Source organism: Halyomorpha halys, unplaced genomic scaffold (assembly GCF_000696795.3).
Source record: "Halyomorpha halys isolate HHAL.00 unplaced genomic scaffold, Hhal_1.1 Scaffold110.1, whole genome shotgun sequence".
NCBI classification, from domain to species: Eukaryota; Metazoa; Arthropoda; class Insecta; order Hemiptera; family Pentatomidae; genus Halyomorpha; species Halyomorpha halys.
Genome location: NW_027112640.1, coordinates 2673005 through 2687941, shown reverse-complemented (window position 1 = coordinate 2687941; position 14937 = coordinate 2673005). Strand labels below are relative to the sequence as shown.

At 31.7% G+C, this 14937-nt stretch overlaps 1 protein-coding gene across 5 annotated transcripts in view; it reads right to left on the bottom strand.

Moving 5' to 3' along the window:
* LOC106677870 (dual specificity protein phosphatase 22) overlaps positions 1–14937 on the bottom strand; it is a 208555-nt gene that overhangs the window by 123521 nt on the left and 70097 nt on the right. The gene's annotated exons all lie outside the window — the stretch shown is intronic.

Sequence of the window (14937 nt, the reverse complement as noted above, 5' to 3'; positions counted from 1 at the left end):
TAATTTGTTCTCATAGGGAGTATTTTTTTTGTTATTAAAAGGTTTCTTTGTTTTCAATTTAATTTATGTATAATTTATGTCTTTTAAGTTAATTTACGAATAAATGTTTTGTCCGAGCCAGTGTTTATTTTTTTTAGTTAAGCTTTCCAACAAGGAGACTATGTCGATTTGAGGTGGCTTAACATTAATTTGATTTTTTTTAGTTAAGCTTTCCAACAAGGAGACTATGTCGATTTGAGGTGGCTTAACAATTTCATTATATAACAAATAACTTTTATAATATACAAACTTTTTATTATTTCACTGATTATGAACTTTATTCAATGGTTAGTGACAAAAAAAACATGTCGTTAATCTTTTAGTACTACATTTCCGAATCGGACCGCACTGTAACAATATAAACGAAGCTGTTTCGATAAAACTACAGGAATCAATAATATGCCCTACAGGTGCTGACAATATCCCTTAAATCCGCTATTCTCTCAATCCCAGCATCTTGGATCATACGGGCGATAGCTTCGTACAATCACTTAAGACTCAACTTGTTTCCAAGAAACAAAACTACCACCTACCACTCGAATAATTCGTATCCGGTAGCTAGTATACAAAAACCATAACCCTATTTACTATCAGATTATAAATTAATATTTTTACTTATAATTGTGGAGAGCATTTGAGAAAGACAATTAACGGAATTGTTCAATTGAGAAACAAATATACATTTTTATCACAACAATGCTTTGGCAAAGCAAAAATCTTTTTTTTTCCACGTAGAATATAAAAAAAAAATTACATAATAGACAAATCATTTCACAATTGATATTATAAGACTGAGTTTCAGAGATAAACGACATGCAAAAACTGAATCAATATTGGGAATTGCTGACTCAGTCGGATTCCAGACCTGAGTTACGACTCATCACGCTATCCAATGTAGCGACAACCACGCCAACATTTCATCGAGCGGCAGCCAGCATATCAAAAGTTATTCTGATAGCTTTTTTTTTTAGTAGTTAACAATTCTGTAAACCACTAATGGAAAATTTCAATGTTTCAAACTTGTTAAGTATTCATGAAAAATCACAATATGGAAAAGTATTCTACTAGTATTTATTGGCTTAATTGTTTTTCGCTTCAGTGAGTGATTGACTGAGTAGAATTGCTAAAGCTTTGCCCACTTGAATTCATAGTAGCCGACACTTCATCTTAAAATAATGTCTAGGATTTCCAGTGACACTGAGGCAGTGAATTTTGCGACTGCGGTTAGTATTTTAGAGAAGTTTTAAATCCCGTTCAATTTTGTTTCTATACTCAATGTTGCGCAACATGCTAAGTGTGGACGTGAACGCACGGCTCTCTAACTTCCTGGTTTTTTGTTACCATTTCGACTACTAATTTAAACTTAAAATTAATTGAGGATCTTCAAACCTAAAGAACTTTATTGAAATGAAGTCAGACGATGTGAGCACGCCACTGCCTTCACACACCGACCATTGGCAGGTTGATGACCCTCAGTACAAAGTTGGACTATTAGCTGTGGACACATACGACCTTACCTACTATAGATGGATTCAAAATCCAGGAAGTTACACATATTAAATTTCCAAAACCTAATTCAAATAATATTCACGCAAAACAGCCAACGTTTTAAATCATATTAATTTCACTAATTAAACAGTTTTGTACAGAAAACATTTGACAAATTTATAAAGATGCGCCTGAGGAAATAGGTATGAACCGCCTACAGCTCATCCCAATGCTGACATTAATATCAATGTACACTTCTAATAAATCTGGGAGTTCTAACACGCAGCTCAGTTTATGATTGATTACGGGCCTGTCATCCCTAATCCCTTTTGTTTGGGAAACTTTGTTCTGGTAGAAATATTTGCATGGGATTTTGCTAAAATGTAACTTTATTAGCATAATTCACTGCCTCGAAATTTTTATATAGAAATAGTGATCTAAAAACGGAGAGGACTCAGTGGTAAGAAACTGAGCTCGTTTCAAATCAGGCTGTGATAGTTAACTCCGGGGTCCACCTAGCCTCATAAAGAGGGTATTCGGACCAAATCACCTCCTTCACAATCGTAGTACATCCTTATTAAGTACAGCACCCCTGACCATTCATGGGTTGTAGCGGTACAGAATTATTTGATATTTGTATACATTACTGTAAATAAACCATTACATTTCAAGGATTGAAATACATAAAATAACAGAAGGTACTAACAAATAAGGAAGGAAAACAAATATTCTCCAGGTATCATTAAATGACATCCTAGACACTTTTTTTTTTTTTTTTAGGATAGCTAAATAAATAATATATTCAGGTGTAATAATCCACAAAGACCTTAATGTTCCATTTGTAACCGATCTAGCCCGAACCAGATATCAATCCTTCCATTACAAACTACCTAAACACTCAAACCCATTAAATTCTAATTTTCCTTCCTCTTTTATTCCGGACAATCCTCCGAGGCGTCTGAAAAGAAGATAGCCTCGAGACCTTATACTGTTAAAATGTTTTTAAAGTGCTACCATTGGGAAGTTTCTCTACATGCTTTTACCATACCATTATGATTTCCTCAAATTTACTTGATATATTTATGTACAGTTGTAAATATCAATAAATAAATTTAAAAAAAAAAAAAGGTGTAATAATATTCTTAGAATATAATTTTTGTAATGACCAATTCACAAGCACCTTACGACCAACAACAAATGCTTAAGCCCTTTATCAAAGTATAAGGGAACTTTATCTCCAATAAATAAAAGGTACTATCTAAAGGGTTTTATTTTTACATATAGATCTTACTATATGTATTATAAATACCATATAGACACTAACAACAATTTTCTTTTTTAATGTGTTTTTCTGAATATGATTTTTTTAAGAAAAAACAAAACAGATATTTTGTTACTTTTAAGCTTTAAATTTGGTTGTTTGTCATATTTTATCAACGTATTCCCGTTTCATTTGACACACATATAGTATATTATATATGTCAAGATTTGGAAAATAGATACTAACAGATGTCTTTGCATGGCTTTCCTAGAGGTTATCAGCTATGGTATGAAGTATTATTTTTTTTTTTTATATTTTAATATAATTTAAAACTTATCAGATTAGGGACTAGAAACATCAATAGATTTCTAATACCCATAAAACAGTACCTCTGAGAATATAAAATCTGCTAAATTTTTTATAATGAACTAAGACTGAAAAATAGGACAATCCTAGCAAAAGAAAAAAATTGGACTATTAGAAGTTTAGTTGTAATCAAAACTATATATATAATTTGTTCTATAATCGATTTATTTTAAACAGGGGCGATGCTGCTACAACTAATTTTCTCAAGTTTCGAATTTGTAAATAAACGTTTTAGATTTCAGGAGGGGGGATGACACCCTCTTCTGATTATAAGGAGGTTAATAAGGATTCATTTATTTTTAAAACTATAAACTTCATTTTATTTTAGGTTATGCCCTTATAAGATACGATATATCTTGAGTTTCTCGGAAGAAAGTTATTCTCACAATGTGCCTTTATTTAATACTAAATATTACTATTATCTAATACTTCCTACGATTGGAAAATCATATCAGACAGTTTAGCTGACGTTATTCATTACAGGCCCTTCATTTTAGTTAACTTCAGTTCTACAAATGTGGGATGGCTTAATTGAAAAAGATGTATACATATATAGAAATTTTATTTAATTACTACTTTTTTTGAGCTCACATCGCAAGGCATTCTATCATACCAAATAGCTGTATAGAATCAACCAATCGAAAGCCTTATAAGGGAACAGGGACTGACAGAGCGTGAAAGAGGGAGAGGGGACAAATTGGGCAGGACATGCCATCGGGCCAAACTAATCCACAGAGGTCGATGAAGCGGTTCTCGGCTTGGCATTCATTATCTACTCTAACTCTACCTCATATCCAGTTCAGGTACCTTAAGTGTACTTTACGCTTCGTGATTATTTCACCCATCAGCATTGACCTACATTCTGTTTTACAAAACGATTCCGACCATGGCAAACTTCGTATCATGAAGTGATGGGGCAACTATGACGTTTTATTGATTTTTTTTTTCTATTTGTACATCGTACACTGATACTTTATTTGTCATACCTCACTTAAAATCTCATGTAAGTTTTATTAAACTGTTGTATTTTTATATTTCAACCATACTTTTGCAAAAAAAAAATGAGGCGTTCGTTCCTAAATCTTGGTGGCTGACAAAATAAAAATCTCAACATTATTAAAAAATATTTTTTTTAATTACGATGTTTTACATTCAAACAGGAGTCAATTACTATTACTACTAAGATAATATATTTCTTAAGGCTTCTTTCAACAATTTATGAAATCAACCTAAAAAAAAAAAAGCCGGTGACACCAAATACTTCATAGAAAATTTCAGTAATATTTTACGAACGACACCAAAGATTTTGGATCGTGAAATACTTAGTACCGAAAGTACTTTTCTGAACTTTTGAAATTGAAGTTAGTCAATCTAACAACTATGGGGCTCAATTGCAAAATTAGAACGGAATGTATTACAACAGTGAATAATATAGAAATACCTATTCTCAAACGAGCTAGGATTAATTTTAACTCAAAGTAGGGTGGTAAGAGAAAGTTGTGCTAAAAGCACACCTCACCAGATTTATAAAAGACTTTTTGCTTTACAAAGAGGTAGATATGACTATCTTCTAAACCAACTATACAGTTGGAAAGAAAGCAATTTCGGCTTGCAGTAGTAGATAGGGTTATGTTTTTTCGTTATTGTTTTGTCAACGTTAATTTTTTTTTCCCACAACTGACACATATAACATCTATATATGGTTTCAAAACTGGAGAATCAAAATAAATCCTGACAAATCCCATCAGATCACCTTTACTCTCCGTCGTAAACCTCTGCCCTCCTGTCCTACAGTATCCTTTCTAAATACTCCACTAACGCCTGTTGAACAGATCGATACTTAGGACTCCATCATGACAAGAGACTTACTTGGAATCCACAAACAAGACTGAAACGACAAGAAACTCCCCGTAGATTCCGATTGATACAACACTTACTTGACAAACGCTCTAAACTTCCCATTCACTACAAAAAATTAGTATACACTGCGATAATCAGACCAATTTGGAAATATGGAATAGAGCTCTGGAGCTCTACCAAACCACAAAATTCCTTCCGCATCCAATCCTTACAATCCAAAATCCTACGTAAAATTCTTGATGCTCCTTATTACGTTACAAATAAACTCATTCACAAAGACCTTAACATCCCATTCGTTGCAGATTTGGTCCGAAACAGATATGCATCTTTTCATTCCAAACTCCTTACCCATCCTAACCCATTAATTCTTAATCTTTCATCCTTAACAATCCCTGATAATCCTCCGAGGCGTCTGAAAAGAAGATGGCCACGGGAATTTCTAATTTAAATTAATGTTTGAAGTACCACCAATGGGTTCCCAAGATTTTCAAGTGTATATGAAACATACAACATATTTACTTATTGTATTTATTATTTGTACAGTCGTAAATCACATTAAAAAAAAAAGTGCTTACACATATAAAGATATTTCATAAAAGATATTTTATGATTATAGAACATAGTTTGTTCTTGTAAAACAGATTGAAATTTATTAACAACAATATTTCAGTTTGTAATAGGTTTTGGTCCGCATTCGGATGCATATTCTAAGGGAGTTGATGTCCTTAAGGCTTCTCTGATTACTGCCCTCTTTAGGCTCAACCCGAAATTCATGTAAGAAATTAGGCTTAAAAGGGATTTAGAGAAGGAAAAGGAAAACTTTACCAAAAGACTTGGCTTTCCCATGAGAATGTAGTGGAAGTAATCCTCCGAGGCGTCGGAAAAGAAGATGGCCACGGGACCTTCTAATTTAAATTAATGTTTGAAGTACCACCAATGGGTGGGGCCTTCCCAAGATTTTCAAGTGTATATGATATATACAACATATTTACTTATTATATTTATTATTTGTACAGTTGTAAATCACATTAAATAAATAAATTTTAAAAAAACATTTTTTTTACTATTAAAGATTTATAAGTTGAAACCTTTACGTTACTATAGAAACTTGTAACTTAGTTCACATTGTTTTCCAATTGCAGCCACTTAAATACAGCTCGATTCAACTATTTTAGGTCTCCTCTTCCCATTTTAGTAAATATTTCAAAAGTAATTTATGGCCGTTCTGGGCTTTAGTGGGGGTTTTAGTGAGGCGGGTCGAGTGGGAAGGATTGCCTTCTAATATTTTTTGTGCAATGATCTCCTATTTTGAGATTATAATGTTTCGTACATCGGCCAACATACACGCTATAAGTGTAATTTTGTTAAGAGCTGTATGTTTACGGTTAGTTATAACTTGGGATGAAAAATTTATTTTCATGTAGGCAAAACAGCAGCTGAGGCTTACACATTTCAAAGGTAATACAATCGATCCTTTTTGAAACAAATTTGAAAGTTGTGTTTCCGCTCGATCATGGATCATCAGCAATAACATTAATTGAAAAATATCATCCAAGCGTAATGTACTAGCACAAACCATATCTAAAGCCGAATTGCATAAAAAAATATTATCCGATCAATGTGGTAAGGTGACAAAGGTGTAATTTGAGCTTCACCTTGCTTCCACGCAACCCAATGATCAACTCAAATGTTTTGCGTCTGATGAAAATTGGATATAACAATACAAGAGAAGAATTGGCAAGAATGAAAAGAAATGTTTATATCGCAGCTGTTTTCATTCCAAAATCAAGTCAAGAATATTATCATCACAGGAAAAACTTAATATTATTCTTCACGTCTATATAAGCCGACTTGTCGAGGTAAATGTCCTTCGAGATAAGATTAGATCCAGGAACGTGCCTTCAAGTAAAGCAAACTCATGAAAGCTGCAGAGAATTCCCGCTATGCTAGCAAAGCTCTTATACACGTGAAATATAATCCAGTCGGTGTCTCGGACAGAGCTAGAGTTAGGCTACACAGCCACGATGTTCAAATAGTTTCTGATATAATTTAACTACTGTGAAAAGGAATTAACTTAAAAATAAAAATTATAAATACAATAATCACTAACCAGTAGCATTATTTTACGAATCCAAATTACTAAATATTAATATTAATATGAATTTTAATAATGGAATAAATAAAAATTTAGACCGAAATGCAATTTGAAATAAATTAATAACAAGCCTTACGGAAGGTAAAAAATAGTTTATATGATAGTTGATGGTGTAAGTTGATCTAAAATTAAAAGTTTTAAAAACTAATGAAACTGTTACAAAATAGGTAACTAGGCATAAGATTATTAATAATTAATATGATTCCCTATTAATTTATTGTTTCATAGGTTAATTTGACTCGTAATTAATGACCTAGACCGAACAGCCTGCAAAACATTTTTACATTTGGACGTAAAGTGTAAATTTATTTTTAAAGTATGTTAAATTATTAATAATACTGTTGTTAAAATTGTTACAAATTAATGTACAATAAGCTGTTAATTGTTTGATTGTCCTAGAGGATGTCTGAATTAGCCGAAACCATCTCGAGAAATTGGAAAGATTATACATAAATTATTGTTATAATTAATATAATCTTCAGATTAGCAAGAGAGAGTCAAATTTATCTTTCGTTGGTAAACCATGGAATAAATCTGGACCATCTCATAATGGCTAGAATAATTTGATGGCGCATAGGATAACCAGCACTTCCTTCTGTAGTTCGAGTACACGACCCCATTCAATCAAATCAACATAATCCTTTAAATCAAACAAACCTATTACAAATTTATTCGAATAAATAAATTTTATCCAACATTATGCAAGACAATATTGATAACGCCGATTCGTCAAAACAGTAACGCATCCTGCTAGAGAGGTTTGAAGAAGACGACGTATCAATCAATAACTGAATTAATATTACGAATTCTCACGGGAAATTAAATTCTCATTAAAACTCAAAACATTTTCCTAAATTTTAAATATTAATTTAAATTTTTTAAATTTAAATATTAATATGTAAAAAAACGTCGGAAAATAAATAGTTGTAGTAAACTATTTTTATTTCTCCTTTGACCGCGACCCTGACCATTTTCCTATACATCATTTTCCTAAATGTTCTAGCGAACAAAGTTTAAGTAAAAATAGGATGTTTTTTACACATTAAGCACAAAATTTCAACAGCAAGTTTGAGCCCTTTATCTCTCGTTTTAACTTTACTATCCTTTCTATCAAAAACAGTAGTAACTCATTTTTCGAAAAAAAAAAAAAAAAATCTTACCTCATTTTTCCCTATGAATTCTTCAATTACTATAATCGTAAACCATGATTTTTTGGGAATTTTTTTTTTCCATTCGTACTTGAACGTGTCTCACACGTATAATTTAATCATCAAATTTATTTTATAATTATCATAAACCAATATATCTTATTTTTAATATTTGTCCTTTTACTTATTTATATATCATCGTTCCCATTGTGTTTCTTTATCGAGATGGAATACTCAATATAGCATTTGACAAGACAATCAATCATTATATATATATATACACTTTTTAATTTTAATATATTTTCCAATCAAATTTATGTATATATATTTGTATTTTCCTTCATTTCGTACTAATGCAGAAAGCGATATTGCATAATCACTGAAGCCGACGAATAAATATCCATGAAAATATGTTTAAAATGTAACATAATAATAGTTACCAACGAAATTCCCAAGCTTAAATTAGAAAGCTTTGCAGTTTAAGATAATAGAAGAGGAGATTAGGGACCATTAGGAAACAGAAAAGTGAAATTACATCAGAGGCAGAGCTGAACATTGTCCTACAGTAAGGCGCTAAAGTACACAATAAAATTAATTTAATTCCATCTCATAGAAATGCTATTCAAACAAGCCAAGCTAATACGGCACTAATTAAACAAAGTTTAATACAACCTGTAAATATGGAAAGCAACAGATTTGGAACAACAGCCATAAATTACAACTAATTCTGATTTCCCTAGAGTAGAACAAGTTAGTCGAACAATCCACCATACTATCCCCACTACCGTTAATAATAATTAGGCGGAAATGATCAATTATTATTAGATGAGAACTGGCAAAACTTTAAGGGCTCTAGATGATGAGGTCATTAGTTCGAACCTTATTAGTCAATATAACTTCGCTGACTGATTATCTCGGTTCATACTTGAAATCAGTATAAAAATAATTTTATTCCGGGACAAAAGTCTCCCAAGAATAATTAAATGGTTCAGACTAATAACTACAAAATTTTAGAATTTAAGTTCGAATTACAAATTTATGGTGGTAATTAATGTAATAGATACACAGCTTGATAAGGTGGTTTGGTCATGAATAACAGATGAGGAAAATGTGTCGCTTAGAGGAAAGAACGGAGGAGGATTCGCAAATAGAGATTGGAAGAAAATTCCTTGAGATGGGAGCATTTAGGAAATCCGAAGATAAATCTTATGGCAATTCCCGAGTCTCTTCAATTTCATCTATATCCCAACAGGAACCCCTCCGAAGACCAAGAAACCATAACCGAAGTAGAGAAAAATGAAAGAAGATATTAGGAGTTATGGAATCACACCCAGGCATGGCATGGCTGAAGGGAATGGAATCACGGAATCTGAGGAATTGATTAAGTACGTCTATAGATTTATGTATGATTTGGCAGATATAATTATTCCAGGAGAGGTGTTGGTCGAACATGACTCCGAGGTTTCTTACATAGGGAAAGCGGTTGATTATTGGGATAAAGTAAATTATAGTACGGGAGGAAATAAAGAAAACGCTTGGAACCCATGAGGAAGTTCTTAGTTTTTCCAGCATTCAGCCTCAGATCATTGTTTAATGTCCCTGTATTAACGGTATCAATAGCTTCTTGTATATTTTGGATGGCCTCGAGCATCTCCATAGGATGGAAGGATAAGTTAATTTGGAAATCATCACTGCATAAGTGGAATTGAGAGTGGTGAATGGAATTAGGAAGATCATTGATGTAGATGGAGAAAAGGGTTGGTGGTAATAAAAAGCTCTTAACTAGTGGCACAAATACATTTCTATTGGGATATTTCAGATATTAATACAACTATTGAACTATTCAGAAATATCTTTAAGTAGAAGGGACCAATTCAACTTTAAAACGTCACGCCATCCTTAGTTAAATTGTTCTGTATTTAAAATAATAATTTTTATTTTTCCAAATATCTGAAAGCTTAGAAGGTCTGAAACCTCTTACAAAAATAAACTATTTGCATCATAAAGCGCGTAGGAATGCTTAAATATTTCAAACTCATGTAACAAAAAAATATAGATTAAAAGATAGAACACCAATGGGCGGAGGCTGTTCATGAGTTAAAGTACACAAAAAGGCCACTGTAGCCCAAATAGATTTATTTATTAATCTAGGCTAATTTTCGCCTATTCAGGCATCATCAGGCCATTATTTATTCATAGCAATTAAAATTATCAGAAATCAGTTAGGACCATTTAACTAAAAAAGGACATTATAAATTCGTACAACCTTTCTTTTTTGTCCATTTTTAATCTTAAATTCTATTCAAAAACGTCAAGAGGAAAATTATCAATCATACTTTTGTAATTCATAAGTATTTCAAAAGAAGTACAAGAAGTAATTCAAAAGTTCAAAATAACAAAAAAAGTCATTTTGTGCTTATAATAATAATAATAAAGGCTTAACAAACCCAAAGGTTCGATACCGATAGAACCAAACGCTCTCCGCATACATCCTTCAGCGATGCCCCTCCAAACCCAAATCCACTAAATCAGTTTTAACGCAATCCTCCCATCTACGTTTCGGTCTACCCCTCGGACGTTTACCCGTTGGTTCAGTGTTTATTAACATTTTAGGGATCCGCTCGTTACTAAGCCCCACAACCTTACATGCCCATCTTACACGCCACAAGGCTATAGCTTGAATTATATTTACCGGGTGTAGGTTCCTTAATTCAACGTTGTGTAATCCTCGCGCGGGGTCATTACCGCGTAGGGGAGCATCTCACGGGTGGCGGATGTGAGGATGGTCAGTGGAAATCCCTCGGAAGTTCCTCTCGGCTATGTCCAATGGACCAACAATGAGAGCGCCCCCCCCCCCCCTCCCAGGCTTGCTAGAGGGTGTAACGTAGGATTGAACGCCCTACTCACATATTTTTTTAGTTCACAAAATACCATTTTGTGCTTACATGTGTCAATTCCGGAAATTTTTTAATTTACACAAAAAACATTTTTTTGTAACCTTTATAGTGTATAGAGTTACCAATATCTTTTTATTCTTTCTTTTAAGTAATTGAGACAAAGTCAAGAAGTTTTAAGGTGATTTTGCTCTTTGTCTTCAATTATCAGAAACAAGGTTATGGAGAAATTTTATGTCATAGAAGTATTGTCAGAGTATATTTTCCCATATTAGATTTAAATGTGATGAGACTTAGTTTAATACTTTTCAAATCACAGAGTATACAACCCAAAAAGCACATACTCAATTATTTCCAGATGATATCCTAATTTATTTAAATATTTGTTAAGATATTTGTCAATTCAAATGGGTTTCCAAATATCCATTAAAAACAAAGAAGTACTAGTATTTAGTAGAAAAAGAAAAGGATACCAAACCTAATATTAAATAACTTAATATTTTTTTATACTGATTAATCCAAAAGTTATAGTTATGTTGGAGCCACGGTAATAATATATGACTTGATAGTCCAAGCTAGTCTTCCCTCAAAAAGAGATTCATTTACTGTACAACTGACAATTACCTGGAGCTAAGAGAGCCAAAATATGAAACAAATAAAAACAACAGTCTACTTTTCACTGATGCTTTGAGTTCATAGTCATAATTGAAAATTATAAATACACAAAAATCAAACAAAATCAGTTGCAGTACTCATATCTCAACTAATTTTGAAACTTTTTTTTTTTTAATTTTATTTATTTATTGATATTTACAACTGTATAAAAAAATACAACCAGTAAATTTGATCATAATGACATAATGATATGATACAAGATGTAGAGAAACTGCCCAGTAGTAGAACTCTAAAAACAGTTTACAATATAAGGTCACGAGGCCATCTTCTTTTCAGGCGCCTCGGAGGATTACCAGGAATGAAAGAGGAAGCAAGGTTAGAAACGAGTGGATTTGGGTGGTTAGTGAGTTTATTATGGAAGGAATAATAATATCGGGAATTTTGAAACTAAATGGGGCTGATCGTAACATATTACTTATCAGTATAACAGGACACAAGAACATTCTGAGCAATTTTAAAGCTGACAAAGCAGTAAAAGCTACCTCATTGATACCTACATCTGACTGTATAGAGTGCCTTCATAATAACCTGTATGCCTTAATGGCATTACATGTATGAAATAAATTGCAGACTTGGACCAGTACAATAAAAAATAAATTAAGACAGATTAAGCAAACAGTATTCCCATGAAGTCAGCAATAAAAACAGTAGGTAGACAACAAAAAGTAGTACTGAGAAGACTAACTCGAGGGTACTTAGCTGACTGGAACAACTAGACCAAAATATAAATAGTATAATAGAAGTAATCTGCTATTATTACCTTTTGAAAAAAATTTTTTTTTTTCATTTTATTCTATAATTTCATTTAATTCATTCACTGATTAATTATTATTAATACTACAATCAATTATTGAATAATTAATGTGTCTTGATTATTTCAATTATATCAGATGCTATCATCAAGAACAGAAATATAACTTAGATTGAGTGTTGTGTGCACATGCAATCATCATCTTGGCTGTGACTTAAAAAAAAAATTAATTGTGGCAACCCTGGGACTGACTGATGTTACTTCCCATAACTTTACAAGCAAATAGGGGAAATTTTTTTTTCAACGCATATCAACCGCAAACTCTAGTTTGTTTCCTCCCTTCATCCTAAAGGTCTTGCCAGTTGCCGCAGCGAAGAACAGGAAAAGCATTTATCCAAAAGCTGAGTCAAATGAGTGTTGTTTGGGGAGTAAAAAGATCATAATAATGTTTTATTATTTTAGCAACTGTGTTTTATCACTAAAACACTGAAACTTCACATAAAATATAAAATTCCAAGGTGCCTTAACCCCAAAATAATGTTTAAGGCAGTCATTTTGAAACCTCTCAAAAGTTGTGTTATTTCATCAAATTGAAAGTAACTTTCTATAAAATTAATTTGTATACAAAATAAAACAAACTAAAAACTGAATAAAGCGCAAACACTAACAATCAATAAATTTTTACAGTGAAACATTCAAACCTCTTTAACACCCTTTCACCTAATCAGATATGCTCCAAATCAAAACTAAACTAGCAAAACCTCTCTTGCAGTGATGCCTGGAAGCTAGAAAAAAAAAATTCTCTCCCAATTCAGCAAATAGGACTATATCATTTGAAATAAAACTTTTTTCATCAGGTGGGGAAAACTCATGCTGCTTGAGAGCAAAGTCAAACCTTTCCATGGTAATGAAAAAAAAATTATTTTTTTAGTGGCATTTATATTGTAATCAACAACAAAAATATGAGATTCACATATCGAAACATTACATCAATAAACTCGAAAGAATAAATCACAAATTGACATAATGCTAATGTAACAGGCAGTACGCATATAAAATGTTTTTACCAGGCTGAAAATTATATGTGTCACAGCAATGTAAACAATAAAAACATTTTAACACATCATAAAAAATAACTCACTTTTTGAAATTGGCAGATATAGTTTGATAAAGTTACTAATAAACTGAAGCAAAAGAAAACTTCTTAAAAACAAGACTTATAAAACCTAAATCCAGTCCTCTTAAGTTGTAAAATGAAAAAAATGCATGGGAGGAATCACAATAAACAAACAAAATTATTGTACTTAATGTTAAATACAAAAGTAAATTTTATAAATCCCAATTATTACAATAAAATTTTTAAAAAAAAAGAAATTTCTTTCTATTAATTTGGTCACCATCAAAATTCAGTAAATGAGGTATTGGATCATAAAACATGGTAACCAAAAAAATTAAAACTTTCACAATGTTAAAATATTTGAACATTAAGCATATATATTTTAGCATAAATCTGAGGTCACCAAAATATAACAAGATTATTCCTCAAAGTATGCAAAATTCCTAAAAATTTATTAATTCAGCCCTAAAAAATCCAGTGAAGCAAAAAATCTCAATTCAAACATACATCAGCTTCCATATTTTATGACCGAGGACCTCAAATACCAAGAGAAGTAATTTATCAATAAAATAGTTGCTACTGAGGATTTATAAGAAATCAACATGAAATACTGAGGAGAATTACAATGATAAGAAAGGTATAAAACATTTAAAGACCTATGTATTTCTGGTATGTGAATGAAATCAATTATGGATCAATACTTTCCCCCAGTATCTCATTATCATTTGAGGTAGTTGCAGTGGGAATGCTGTGAATGATTAATCTTTATTTTGAAAAACAGATAGTTGTACTAGAATTATTTGATAGCTATACAAGTCCTAGGTTTGAGCAGGAAAACAATTGAAAATTGATTAAAATTAAAAGTTGTCAAGATTTTATTTTGACTCTATCTTTAAAATAACTCTCATCACTATGCAAGTCAATAAGTACAATTTTTAAGGCAAATCAAATGTTAAGAAACAGCCAACAAACAATTGAGAGTGAGACTTAGTTCACTCATACTTTCGACAGTTAAGCCCTTCAAGATAATATTTCATCATTCCATCTCCTTACTTAACATTAAATGACACAGGAGTCAAGAGCTTAATTTAAAAACTCTAATAGTGTTATCAGAAAAATGAATGTCTAAGTGACTAACAATATGAACAATATATATAAAAATCTGTTAAAAGTAGTTAGATTA